The following is a 14811-nucleotide window of genomic DNA, read 5'->3' on the forward strand; positions in this document are numbered from 1 at the left end:
ATGCTTGGAAGCTTTTGGATTGGGTTAGAAATGGTAGAATCGAAAGATGGGAAACCTGGGAATTGGCTGGCTGAAGGTAGCGCTACAGCGCCCAGTGTAGGGCGCTACAGCTGTAATGCCCCAAATTTCCTAATAAGGTTTAGGACCTTGATTAGGAGGCCGGGAGGGCCATAATTGATTTATTATAGTATTTAATGATTATATGCATGTTTACGTGAATTATATTATTATATGATGGTGAATGCATGCATATGGGCTCATATGTTAATTATGAGGGTAATTTGGTAATTTGGCCACTGTGGACGTAATTGTATATTTTGGGTGCATGATTGTGATTAATTAATATAGCCGCATTATAAGGTGGATTGGTTCGAGCTAATCGACATGAGACGATCATGAGATGTAAGTGTTCGGTCTAGTCATAACGGGTTTAAGTTCGGGGCTCGGGGTGAGTCTCGGGGTGAATTTAATGATTAAAGCGTTACCGGGGATTTTAGGGTAACAAGATATGAATTATTGGAATTCGAGGATATTGAGAATAGCGGGAATTAGAGAGCGTTAATTATAATTAACGAGATAAACGGGAAAGGACGGTTTTACCCTCGGAAGCTTTTAGAGGGGTTTATTTGGCTTAGGGGTATTTTGGTCTTTTGACCCTAAGGATATATATGACATAAAGGGCTGTAGATTGATACTAAAAACAAAGCCTATCCTCTCTTTCTCCCTTCCATCTCGTACAAGCATCCTTCCTCACCTTTCCTTGGATTTTGAGAGCTCAAATGGAGGTGTTGAGCTAGGGGATTAAATGTGGCAGCTAGGGAACCTGTAACAACCATCAAAGGGGATTCAAAGCTGTGTTTGAGGTGAGTTTTAGTCTTTGAACTCAGGTGATACTCTGTTTTCTTCTTTGGTTTTACAACTTTGATTTCTTGTTGGAAGTTTGGAATCAAAGGGGTTTTGATGGGTGATTAGATTGGGTTTTGATGAGGGGAGGTTATGGGTGGTGTCTAGAGGTTTGAACGAGTGTTTGGAAGGGGTTTTGGGTTAATTTGAGGGGCTGGTTCTATGGGAAAACGCAGGGGCAAATTCTGAGTTCGCGTGCTGGTTTTAGGCTGAACTGGGCTGGGTGCCGCGGCACAGCTTTTGCGTGCCGCGGCCCATGCGCGTCTGGCAGATGGGGGCCTCTTTGTTTGGGGGCGTGCCGCGGCACAGCTTTTGGGGGCCGCGGCCCTTAAGGCCAAATTTGCCTAAAAAGTGGTTTTTAGCTTAGGGATTCAAACCATAGGCCTCGGGGTTGGACCTAGTACTTGGTTGGGTAGTATTTGAGGTCTCGGGGGCTGGGTTTTGGTTTGGGAACCCTCAATTATTATTTTTATTCATGATACCTTATATTTGGTTATGACTAGGTGGCCGCTAATGGACTAAAAGTTGATCGTTCTCAAGGGTCGTTCTTTTAATCGTTCTAGCTCGACATTGAGGTAAGAAAACTGCACCCTGTGTATATGAGACATGCATGGTTATTATGATGCATGTTGGTTGATTAATGAGTACGTCATGCGTGGTTATTATTGATGAATGTCGGTTGATTATTATGTATGACATGCATGGCTATTCTTGATGCATGTTGGTTGGTTATTAAACGTGACATGCATGGCTGTTATTGATGCATGTTAGATTGTTGGGTTTATTGCATATGATGCATGAGAAACATGTGTTTGGGACATGCTTTATATACTGAGTATGATACTGTTCAGAGCTTGAGCCTCTGTGTTTATGCATGGCCCTAATAACACTACTACCTGTTTGGTAAGCATGCTAAATGCCTCGTTTATGGATGTGGAACATGTGATATGTGATTGGTGGCATGTCTTACTAGTGAAAGACACTGACTAGTCAGGGACCGACTCTAGAGTCGAGAATTATGCATTGAATGGCTCTATGGCATTAATGCCAGACCGACCCTAAGGTCGAAGAACTTATAAGCGCTTGTCTGGTCTACGACCAGATGACTATAGCCAAGGTATATGACCCCGGTGACCGTTTGTCACATGGCTAAGGGACGTTGTCCATAGTTTCGACTCTAGAGTCGTGAGGAAGGTTATGTTGGTAACTAATCACCTTGCACCTGTCCTAAACAAGCTTAAGTTGAGAATTACGCATTGAATGGTTGTATGGCATAAATGCTAGACCGACCCTAAGGTCGAAGAACTTATAAGCGCTTGCCTGGTCTATGACCAGATGTTTATGGCCAAGGTATATGACCCCGGTGACTGTTTGTCACATGGCTGTTTAAACAAAATGTGAATGATTTACCTGCACATTGTATTAGGGAGCATGAGATTCTGATAGAGCCTGGCTCTTGACTATGTGATTATATGCTCTGTGAATATATATATGACTGTGATCATATGATTACCTGCTCTGTGAATATGTAAATTGTGTTATTGCATGCTGGAGTTGAGGCATGGTTTGAGTATTGGAAGAGCAGGGATTATGAATAACGTATGAATGCCATGGGTATGTTTGCAGCACTACAAGTGGTTTATGATTGTGGTGTGGTAAGGTTTATCCCATGGGAGAAAGCCCTTGACATGGTTATTATGATTAATGGGTCAAGTTATTGACTGCAGATTGAACCAGCAGGTTTATATTCAAGGCAGATTATGAGGCCTGGTGATAGCTATACAAGGGCTGGGAGTTACAGCCAGGGTATTAGTTCTTCGTTTGCATCTCTGAATGTTTAGCAGACGCTTACAGACTTGCAATTAAGATTGCAGAGGCAGGAGGAAGAGATCAGGTATTTGAAGCAACAACGGAGTCTGTTGGGTGGTACTTCTTCCTTTGCTATGCCAGGGGTGGCATCAGTTTCAGCTCAGCCTAGGGTTGAGAATAGATGGGAATTTCTCTGTGGAAGATTCCTGAAGTTTTATCCTCCAATCTTTGAGGGAGGCCTAGATCCATTCAGAGCTGAGCAATGGATGGGTATGATCAGCTCCATTCTGGATAGTATGGGACTGGTGGGTCACGATAGGGTGATCTGTGCTACATGTGTATTGCGGGATGATGCCCGGATATGGTGGGAGGTAGTATCCCAGACACGAGACACAGCTGTGATGGACTGGAAAGAATTCAGGCAGCTGTTCAATGAGAAGTATTATTGTGATGTAGCTAAGACTGCCAAGATGAATGAGTTTCTGAATCTTGTTCAGGGTAATGCATCAGTGACTGAGTATGTTACTGAATTTGATGAGTTGGCCAAGTTTGCCTTAAGCATGGTACCCACAGATGTAGCCCGAAAGGAATGGTTTATTCAGGGGTTGAATCCTGGAATAGTTCAGGGCATTAGAGTTGCCCCAGTGCATGAAGTCTCTACCTATGCTCAGGTGGTAGAGAAGGCTCTTGCTGTTGAGAGTATAGTAGTTGGGCAGCAAAGTGCTGGAGAGTATGGAGCTCAGATAGTGGTACCTCCACTTATTGGAACAGGTAGCAAGGAAGGTCGGAAGACATATCCGGTATGCACTCGGTGTAAGAGGCATCACCTTGGAGTGTGCCGAGCAAAGGCCTGGTTCTTTTGCAGAATGTTTGGGCATCGTAAGAAGAATTGCCCAGTGCGGAAGAAGGTTGAGCAAAGGGGGATAGACAGCTCGATTCCAACTCGAGTGTTTATTCCAGGGCAATCAGAGTCTGAGACCGAGACCAGTTCCTCGGGGATGACAGGTCAGTCTTCTAGTTCTGAGTTTTGAATTATGTTGTTCGGCTTTAGAGTCATGCTATTCTTTTGTTGATATGTATATAGAGAAAGGTATATTGATGATATATGTAGATCACATGGTTATGTTGTGATGGGAAATGGAAGACGGTACTGGTAACCTAAGGGATAAGTTGAGTTATGGTAAGGACTCATCAGGGATTTTGATAAAGCTGGTTATGACAGGCTTTGGTTTGATCCAGGGTTTGGATTGGTTAAGTAATTAGAGAGCAATCGTGAATGGCAAGGAAAGTATAGTAATTCTTGGGCTTAAGAGTGGAGAGCCTTGTGTTGGTCAGTTTGGTGTATGGTTCTGTATGCTTATGGTACCTGTAGTGAGAGCTGGAGTTTGTGTAGGGAGATGCATGGAACTCTTAGCTAGCGTGATGGATATCACTTGGATCTTACCAGTGAGATCAGGACAGACTAGATTAGTCTGTGGGTTCTGAATGTGTTCCCAGGTGGTCTGCCAGGGCTCCTTTCTATGAAAGAGACTAGAATGGTGATTGGTCTAGTACCAGAAATAGAATCAGATATAAGTATTGTTTTGGGTGGTTCAGTGGAGTTATAAAAATTAAAGAGTTAGTTGCTGAGTAAGATGGAATTCTTAAAGGTGGATCTTGGATCTGGTTAGGACCAGTTAGAGATCAGGGAGAAGAAAATTATGTAAAAGATTGTGCTTGTATCAGATTAGAGCACTGCGAGTGCTGAATATATCTTGAGAATTGTTTGATGCTAAGTGTTTGTGAATAAGATGTATAGCGCATTCAATGGTAGATTTGAATGGGATTTATGATCGTCTTAGACGATGGTATAGTGGTGTTTTCTCTGTGGAGAATTGCCAAGAGTGAAGAGTGCCTTGGGGACAGGAGTGTCCATGGATAGTAAAGATATTTCAGGTGCCTTGGGAAGAAAGTGCTGGGTCTTCATAGACCAGGATCAGTTTGAGGATTGTTATGACATCCTAGTGATAGAGAAAAGTGCTTGCCTATGCAACATGTTGATTAAAGGATCTGACCAGGACTGGGTAGAGTTTCTGGCGGGCCAAGTGGCCAGTTTATTGTTTGAGATTATTATCTCGAGAAAAGTAAAAGGGAAAGATGGTTAAGTGAGCCACAAACGGGCAATATTGAATGGAAAGCTTTAGCTGGATTAGCTAAAGGTTGTTTGGTGACAGACATGAGTTTATGGTGGTATAGAGATCGGATTTGGGATCCGATGGACATTGAGATTAACTGAGAGATTCCGGATGAATCTCACGCTATTCTTTTATTAGCTTCATTCAGGCATCGTGAAAGGGTTACATGATGTGAAATCTTTATAGTGATGGCCTGAGATGAAGGGACATATATTAAGGCATGTGTAAAGTTCTTAACCTGTTAGCAGATCGAGGCAGAATATCAGGAAACAGCAAGGCCATTACAGCCTTTGGGTATTTTATAGTGGGAATAAGAGAGCATCGTGGTGAGTTTCGCGGTGGGATTCCCAGGTTGATGGATCAGTATGATTTGGCATTAAGAAATTGTGGACTGGTAGTCCAAGTGAGTTTATTTTATCAGTAAGGATAGAGAGCCTTCGTGAACTCAAGGTCTATCTTATCAGATGAAGACTTTATTGTGACTTCCAGGTTTTGGAAGGGTTAGGAAGGCGATGAGTATATAAATGGAACTCAGTACAGTTTATCACTCTCAGACTGGTGGTAAATCAGAGAGAGAGGGTTATCCAATTATTGTTGGAGGAACATCTTATAAGATGAGTGAGGAAATATATATATGTCTGGATCCTGAGGTGGTTCAGGGGATTTATGAGATTGCTGGAGCTTGAATTTTGGTTGCTCATTCCTCAGAATAGACAGAACAGTATTATTGAACTGGAAAGTAGGAATGTGGAATTCCAAGTAGGAGAATGTGTTTTCTCTAAAGTATTACTATAGTGAGAAGTGAGGAAACCCCAGTTCAAGTTAAGCCCTAGTTTGCTTCAGCAATTGGAACCTAATTGGGTCAGAGCAGGGTGACTCTGAATCAGTTTTACTTTTGGCACTGGCAGTTGTATACAGTGAGTTATGTGCTTCCGTGCAGTGGGCATGGGCCGAAGGAACTTATAAATTGAATTATGAGAATCTGAAGGTTAGGTTAAGTATTCCGGTAAGGAATAGCCAGTTCAGATTGTGACATAAGTAATGAGGTTCTGTTGAACAGAATGTACCTCGGGTTAAGGTAAGGCTATCGAAATACTGAAGTCAAGGAATGACTTGAGGAATTTGTGACAAGTAAGTGGAATTCTAGTTCCGAGCTGTTGAGTAAATTTCGAGGACGAAATTTCTGTAAGGAGGGGATAGTTGTAATGCCCCAAATTTCCTAATAAGGTTTAGGACCTTGATTAGGAGGCCGGGAGGGCCATAATTGATTTATTATAGTATTTAATGATTATTTGCATGTTTACGTGAATTATATTATTATATGATGGTGAATGCATGCATATGGGCTCATATGTTAATTATGAGGGTAATTTGGTAATTTGGCCACTGTGGGCGTAATTGTATATTTTGGGTGCATGATTGTGATTAATTAATATAGCCACATTATAAGGTGGATTGGTTCGAGCTATCGACATGAGACGATCATGAGATGTAAGTGTTCAGTCTAGTCATAACGGGTTTAAGTTCGGGGCTCGGGGTGAGTCTCAGGGTGAATTTAATGATTAGAGCGTTATCGGGGATTTTAGGGTAACGGGATATGAATTATTGGAATTTGAGGATATTGAGAATAGCGGGAATTAGAGAGCGTTAATTATAATTAACGAGATAAATGGGAAATGACGGTTTTACCCTCGGAAGCTTTTAGAGGGGCTTATTTGGCTTAGGGGTATTTTGGTCTTTTGAACCTAAGGATATATATGACATAAAGGGCTGTAGATTGATACTAAAACAAAGCCTATCCTCTCTTTTTCCCTTCTCTCTCGTACAAACTTCCTCCCTCACCTTTCTTTGAATTTTGAGAGCTCAAATGGAGGTGTTGAGCTAGGGGATTAAAGGTGGCAGCTAGGGAACCTATAACAACCATCAAAGGGGATTCAAAACCGTGTTTGAGGTGAGTTCTAGTTATGAATTTAAGGTGTGCTCTATTTTTTTGAGTTAAGTTTTGAGTTTCTTAAGTCTTTAAGCTTAGGATTGGGCTTTGTGAATTGTTGAGTTTTTGGTTGGTTTGAGCTTCAGGTTTTGGTGGTTTTGGACCATTGAGAAGTTTGGTAATATTGATTTGATGATTTGGAGATGTTTAGATGGGTTTTTGGAAGGTTTTAGAAGTGGAAAAACGAAGAAAAATGGCTGGTGCGAAGTTGGGCCGCGGCCCTAGCTTGAAGAAGGTGGTGGAGGCTCTGTCAGGGGGGCGCGCCGCGGCATGGTCCATGTAGGGCCGCGGCCCTTAAGGGAAAAAAAAATACTAAATGGTGGTTTTGTGATGGGAACTTAACTCTAAGGGCCTAGGATCGAACCTACTACCTAGTTGAGTGGGATTTGATATTCTGGAGGCTTGGGTTGGGTTTGGAAGTATTTAATTACTCATTTTGATGAGGTTTTATGTTTGGTTATGACTAGGTGACCGCTAATGGACTAGAAGTTGATCGTTCTCAAGGGTCGTTCTTTTAATCGTTCTAGCTCGACTTTGAGGTAAGAAAACTGCACCCTGTGTATATGTGACATGCATGGCTGTTATTGGTGCGTGTTGGTTGATTATTGAGTATGACATGCATGGCTATTATGATGCACGTTGGTTGATTATTGAGTATGACATGCATGGCTATTCTTGATGCATGTTGGTTGGTTATTAAGCGTGGCATGCATGGCTGGCATTGATGCACGTTGATTGCAGGATATATTGCATATGATGCATGAGAAACATGTGATTAGGACATGCTTTGTATACTGGGTATGATATTGTTCAGAGCTTGAACCTCTGTGTTTATGCATAGTCCTAATTGTACTAATACCTGTTAAGTAAGCATGCTGAATACCTTGTTTATGGATAATAGACATGTGATATATGTTTGGCGGCATGGCTTACCTGTGTATGGCGCTGACTTATTAGTCAGAATCGACAATGGTGTCAGATCCGTCTGTGAAGATGTAACTTATTAGTTAAGTTCACCACGGGCTGAGCACTGGTCGTGTTTCACCGACCCAAGGGTCAGAAGTGGCAGTGCGTTGTGAACGCCGGGCCAAATAAAGATTGGATCCAATCAAGGTCGGCATTGAATGACTCATATGGGGTATTAATGCTGGACCGACCGGAAGGTCAATGAGAACTATAAGCGCTTGCCTGGTCTACGACCAGATGACTATAGCCAAGGTATATGACCCCGGTGACCGTTTGTCACATGGCTAAGGGACGTTGTCCATAGTTTCGACTCTAGAGTCGTGAGGAAGGTTATGTTGGTGACTAATCACCTTGCACCTGTCCTAATCAAACTTAAGAAAGAATCACTTATCAGTTAAGCCCTGGTGACCCTATCGTCACATGGCTAGAAGGAGCGATGCTCATTATTGTGACTTTTGGCTATTGTCACCTATTTTCTTGGACTGATAGTCCTGAATGGTTATTATGGTTGTTGTTGATATTATATCATGCTTTATTGTGTTTTCTTGCTGGGCTTTGGCTCACGGGTGCTACGTGGTGCAGGTAAAGGCAAGAGGAAGCTGGACCATCCTTGAGTTGAAGAGCTTAGGTGATGATGTGTACATATGCAGCTGCTCGTCCGCCACAGCCGAGGTTTAAAGTGGAACTAGGGTTGAACCCTGTTTTGCCGCTTAGAACGGCCTGTTGTAAATATTTTCTGTAATAAACTCTGAAACTTTATTTCCGGGATCCCAATGTATAAATTAAACGTTCTAGTGAAACGTTACATCTTAACCAAAGTTTTTAATCCCTAAACCGCTAATCATACTTAGTTCACGATTTTGGCCAAATGACTCGGTTAGCGAGTTTAGCACTGTTTACAAGGCACACCGGAACGGTCCCTGGAGTTTGGGGCGTTACACCCAGGGACGTTTTCCATAGCACGACTCTAGAGTCGGGAGGAAGGTTATGTTGGTGACCATTCACCATGCACCTGTCCTAATCGAACTTATGAAAGGATCATTTATCAGTTAAACCCTGGTGACCCTATCGTCACATGGCTAGAAGGAGCGATGCTCATTATTGTGACTTTTGGCTATTGTCACCTACTTGCTTGGACTGATAGTCCTGAATGGTTATTATGATCGTTGTTAATATTATATCATGCTTTACTGTGTTTTCTTGCTGGGCTTTGGCTCACGGGTGCTACGTGGTGCAGGTAAAGTCAAGAGGAAGCTAGACCATCCTTGAGTTGGAGAGCTTAGGTGATGATGTGTACATATGCAGCTGCTCGTCCGCCACGGTCGAGGTTTAAAGTGGAACTAGGGTTGAACCCTGTTTTGCCGCTTAGAACGGCCTGTTGTAAATATTTTCTGTAATAAACTCTGAAACTTTATTTTCGGGATCCCAATGTATAAATTAAACGTTCTAGTGAAACGTTATATCCTAACCAAAATGTTTAATCCCTAAACCGCTAATCATACTTAGTTCATGATTTTGGCCAAATGACTCGGTTAGCGAGTTTAGCACTGTTTACAAGGCACACCGTAACGGTCCCTGGGGTTTGGGGCGTTTCAACAGCGCTACCTGCAGGAAGGTGGGGCGGTTTGTGGTTCTGCCTTGAGCGCTGGGGCGCTAGAAGGGCAGCGCTGTAGCGCTACCCTGTTCCTTCAGAACCCTGTTTTGGGTGTTTTTAAGGGCTTTTGGCTTGGGGTTTCAATCTTTAAGGCCCGGGATCGAATCTACTCACTATGGGGGGCATGTTTCGAGGTCCCGAGAGTGGGGTTTAGGTTAAGACCCTATCTTTGGTAATTTTCATTAATTGGAGATTGTTTTGGTTGTGACTAGGTGACCGTTAAAGGATTAAGGATCGATCGTTCTCAGGGGTCGTTCTTGTTCTAATTCTCACTCGAACCAGAGGTAAGAAAACTGCACCCTGTGTATATGTGACATGCATAGCTATTATGATGCATGTTGGTTGATTACTGAGTATGACATGCGTGGTTATTATTGATGCATGTCGGTTGATTATTATGTATGACATGCATGGCTGTTCTTGGTGCATGTTGGATTTGTGGATATATTGCATATGATGCATAAGAAACATGTGACTAGGACATGCTTTGTATACTGGGTGTGATATTGTTCAGAGCTTGGGCCTCTGAGTTAATGCATAGTCCTAATTGTACTAATATCTGTTGAGTAAGCATGCTGAATACCTTGTTTATAGATATTGGACATGTGATGTATGTTTGGTGGCATGGCTTACCTGTGTATGGCGCTGACTTATTAGTCAGAATCGACAATGGTGTTAGGTCCGTCTGTGAGGCTGTGACTTATTAGTTAAGTTCACCACGGGCCGAGCGCTGGTCGTGTTTTACCGACCCAAGGGTCAGAAGTGGCAGTGCGTTGTGAACGCCGGGCTAAATAAAGATTGGATCCAATCGAGGTCGGCATTGAATGACTCATATGGGGTATTAATGCTGGACCAACCAGAAGGTCAATGAGAATTATAAGCGCTTGCCTGGTCTATGACCAGATGTTTATGGCCAAGGTATATGACCCCGGTGACTGTTTGTCACACGGCCAAGGGACGCTGTCCATGGCACGACTCTAGAGTCGGGAGGAAGGTTATTTTGGTTACCATTCGCCATGCACCTGTCCTAATCAAACTTATGAAAGGATCACTTATCAGTTAAGCCCTGGTGACCCTATCGTCACATGGCTAGAAGGAGCGATGCTCATTATTGTGACTTTTGGCTATTGTCACCTATTTGCTTGGACTGACAGTCCTGAATGGTTATTATGATCGTTGTTGGTATTATATCACGCTTTATTGTGTTTTCTTGCTGGGCTTTGGCTCACGGGTGCTACGTGGTGCAGGTAAAGGCAAGAGGAAGCTGGACCATCCTTGAGTTGAAGAGCTTGGGTGATGATGTGTACATATGCAGCTGCTCGTCCGCCACGGCCGAGGTTTAAAGTGGAACTAGGGTTGAACCCTGTTTTGCCACTTAGAACGGCCTGTTGTAAATATTTTTTGTAGTAAACTCTGAAACTTTATTTTCGGAATCCCAATATATATGTTAAACGTTTTAGTGAAACATTACATCTTAACTAAAATGTTTAAACCCTAATCCGCTAATCATACTTAGTTACACGCTTTGGCCAAATGACTCGATTAGCGAGAGTAGCATTGTTTACAAGGCACATCGTAACGGTCCCTGGAGTTTGGGGCGTTACATCTAGTATCTCTCAACTATGTCCGATCGGACATTGTGTATGCTCTCCTTGTCAAAATCTAAGTATCCATTCTTGACTTGCATGGGACTCCTCCTCCTTAGCTACTTACCTTGGACACTTTCGAGCCAACACTTAGGAAAACTTGGGAGGCTTACCTCGGATACACCCTTGGTGTAATGCCCCGGATTCCCTATTATGGTTAATGGCTGGATTAGTAGGCCGGGAGGGCCATAACTGTTTAATTATGCCATTAAATGTGTTTATGCATGTTTATGAGAATTATATTATGATATGATGTTAAATACATGCATATGAGTCCACATTTGTTTACAGGGGTATTTTGGTAATTTGGCCCGTTGAGGGTATAATTGTATATTTGTATGTGCGATAATGATATATTGTGAGACCACATTAGAATGTGGAATGGTTCGAGTATTTCGACATGAGACGATCTTTAAACATGATTTAACGATTTGGTCATAACAGGTTTGAGCTCGGGGTGAGTCTCTGGGTGAGTCTCGGGGTGATATTAATGGTTATAGCGTTACCGGGGATTTTAGGGTAACGGGATATGAATTATTGATGTTTGAGGATATTGAGATTAGCGAGAATCGGGAAGCGTTAATTATGATTAACGGGTTTAGTGGAATGTACCAATTTTGCCCTTGAGTAGGTTTAAAAGGCTTAGGATGACACAAGGGTATTTTGGTCTTTTTGGGAGGATATATGTGACTTAAGTGGCTTAGAAAGCTGTGGAATAAACAGAGTAAAACAGGGGTTTGCTTTTTCTCTTCCCGTACCTTCTCCTAGCTTCATCTTCTCCATTGCCTTCTTTGAGAGTTTTGAGTTCTAGGTGGGATATCAAGCTAAGGAACTTCAAGGCTGAGTTGGTAGACTTGGTTCTGCTTGTGTGGGAAGTTCAAAACAGGTTTTAAGGTAAGTTTTGATCACTGAACTTAAGTTATGCTCTGTTTTCGTTTTAGCTTTTCAGTCATGGGTTTTGATGTGGAAAGTGTGAATCAAAGGGGGTTTTAGTGTTAGTTTGATTGGGGTTTGATGTGAGTAAGCTAAGGGTGTTGTTTGGGGGTTCAATTATATGTTTGGAAGAGGTTTTAAGATGGTTTGAGGGACTGGTTTGAGAGGGAGAACGCAGGGTTAAAATTCTGGTGCGTGTGGCCGACTTGGCTGTTCTGGGCTGAGCGCCGCGGCGCAGCAAGGGAGCGCCGCGGCCCTTGGCGTCTGGCAGATGAGGAGCCTCTCTGTTTGGAGGCGCGCCGCGGCGCAGCAGAGAGGGGCCGCGGCCCTTAAGGCCAATTTTGCTAAACTGTGGTTTTTAGTTTGGGGATTCAAGCCATAAGCCTTGGGGTTGGACCTAGTACCCGGTTTGGTAGTATTTGATGTCTCGGGGGCTGGGATTTGGTTTGGGAACCCTCGGTTATCATTTTTATTAATAAATTCTATAATTTGGTTATGACCAGGTGACCGTCAAGGATTTTAAAGGTTGATCGTTCTCAGGGGTCGTTCATATTATAATCCTCACTCGAACCAGAGGTAAGAAAACAGTGTATGAATACAGTTGCACCCTGTATAGGTATATGACATGCATGGTTTGATATTGAGGCATGTTGGTTGATTTATGTGGACATGGATTGCATGTTAAATGCTAGTGAACACTGATTACTTGTTTGGGACACTGACTAGTCAGGGACCGACTCTAAAGTCGATGATCACGCATTGAATGGCTCTATGGCATTAATGTGGGACCAACCCTAAGGTCGAAGAACTTATAAGCACTTGCCTGGTCTACGACCAGATGACTATAGCCAAGGTGTATGACCCTGGTGACCATTTGTCACGTGGCTAAGGGAAGTTGTCCATAGTTTCGACCCTAGAGTCGTGAGGAAGGTTATGTTGGTGACCAATCACCATGCACCTATCCTGAGCAAGCTTATGAAGGAGATCACCTATCGGTTAAGCCCTGGTGACCCTATCGTCACATGGCTAGAGGGAGCGATGCTCATTATTGTGACTTGCTATTGTCACCTATTTGTGGGATTGATAGTCCTGAATGGTTATTATGATCGTTGTTGATATTATATCATGTTTTATTATGTTTTCTTGCTGGGCCTTGGCTCATGGGTGCTATGTGGTGCAGGTAAAGGAAAGGAAAAGCTTGGCCAGCCTTGAGTGGAGAGCTTGGGCGATGTAATGTACATACAGGGCCGCTTGACTGCCACGGTCAAGGAGTTCTCAGAAGGACTAGGGGTTTACCCTATTTTTGCCGCTTAGGCCGGCGGGGATTGTAAATTTGGAACTGTAGCGACTCTTTTGTATTACGAACTACTTGTAAACATTTTAAAAGGCTCATGAGCAGTTTATTTACTTAATGAAATGTACCCTTTCCTTTTTATTGGTTTTTCACCTTAACCTGTTAATGGTACCTAGATCACGTTTTTAACCAAAGGACTCGGGTAGCGAGTCAAATTTCCGGTTCACTGTTCACCGTAACTGTTATGGGGTAACCAGAGCGTTACAACTTGGTATCAGAGCAATGCCAAGGTTAGGGTTCCTGTAGACTGGCTGGGTATGTACACACATCACCGAAGACAAGCTCGACTCACGGTTTGGTAACTATTTACGTGGTTACATGTATAATTGTTTAAATGCAACATATATGCTTTACCTGTGTGTGTGAGATATTGTGTCGAGCCTGTGCCCTGAAATATCATATCTTCAGCAAATGTGTACTGATTAGTACTGAGATTGCTGGCACCTGCTTAGTAGTATGGTTGTTTATGAGCTATCATGTGATACATGCTGAGTGCTGAATGCCATAAACATGTATCTGATTGTGAACATTGAATGAATGTGGAATGTGATTATTATCTGTTTATTCTTGAACCGTAAGGCGGAAAGAGGTTTAGTTATTACTACCTGACTGGCCGTATTGATTATTGTTTCAGTAAGGTATCAGTGACAGAATGAACCCAGAACAGACAGACACTGCAGCTGGCCAGAGTGGTCAGGGTCAGAGTAATGACAATAGTCAGGGTCTAGAGAATGACTAATCTCAGGTTCCACAGCCAGCACCTGCAAACTGGCAGCAGATGTTTAATGATTTGCAGGCCATAGTGATAAAACAGGGAGAGGAGCTTCGTCTCCTAAGACAGCAGCAAGTGCCTGTGGTGGCCAGTGTTGCAGAGGCACCTTCTGTGTCGGTGCCAGTTATTGGGCCACTGCCTGGGGTTGAAAACAGATTGGAACCTCTTTATGAGCGGTTCAGGAAACAACAACCTCCTGTGTTTGAAGGCAGTGCTGATCCCACCAAAGCTGAACAGTGGATGAGCATGATTACCACTGTTCTTGACTTTATGAAGGTAGTTGGTACGGAGAGGGTGGCATGTGCGGCCTATATGTTCCGGGAAGATGCCCGAATTTGGTGGGAAGTGGTTGGTCAGACCAAGGATGTTAATCTCCTGAGCTGGGAGGAATTTCAGACCTTGTTCAATGAAAAGTATTACAATGACGCCATTAGAGCGGCGAAGGCTGATGAATTTATGAGGCTACTTCAGGGAAACTTATCAGTAACCGAGTATGCCTTAAGGTTTGACCGTTTGGCAAAGTTTGCCAAGGAGTTGGTGCCCACTGATGGGACCAGGAGATAGCATTTCTTACAGGGGCTACAGCCCAGGTTAGCCAGAGATGTGCGCA

Source organism: Humulus lupulus, chromosome 8, assembly GCF_963169125.1.
Source record: "Humulus lupulus chromosome 8, drHumLupu1.1, whole genome shotgun sequence".
In the NCBI taxonomy this organism is placed as follows: domain Eukaryota; kingdom Viridiplantae; phylum Streptophyta; class Magnoliopsida; order Rosales; family Cannabaceae; genus Humulus; species Humulus lupulus.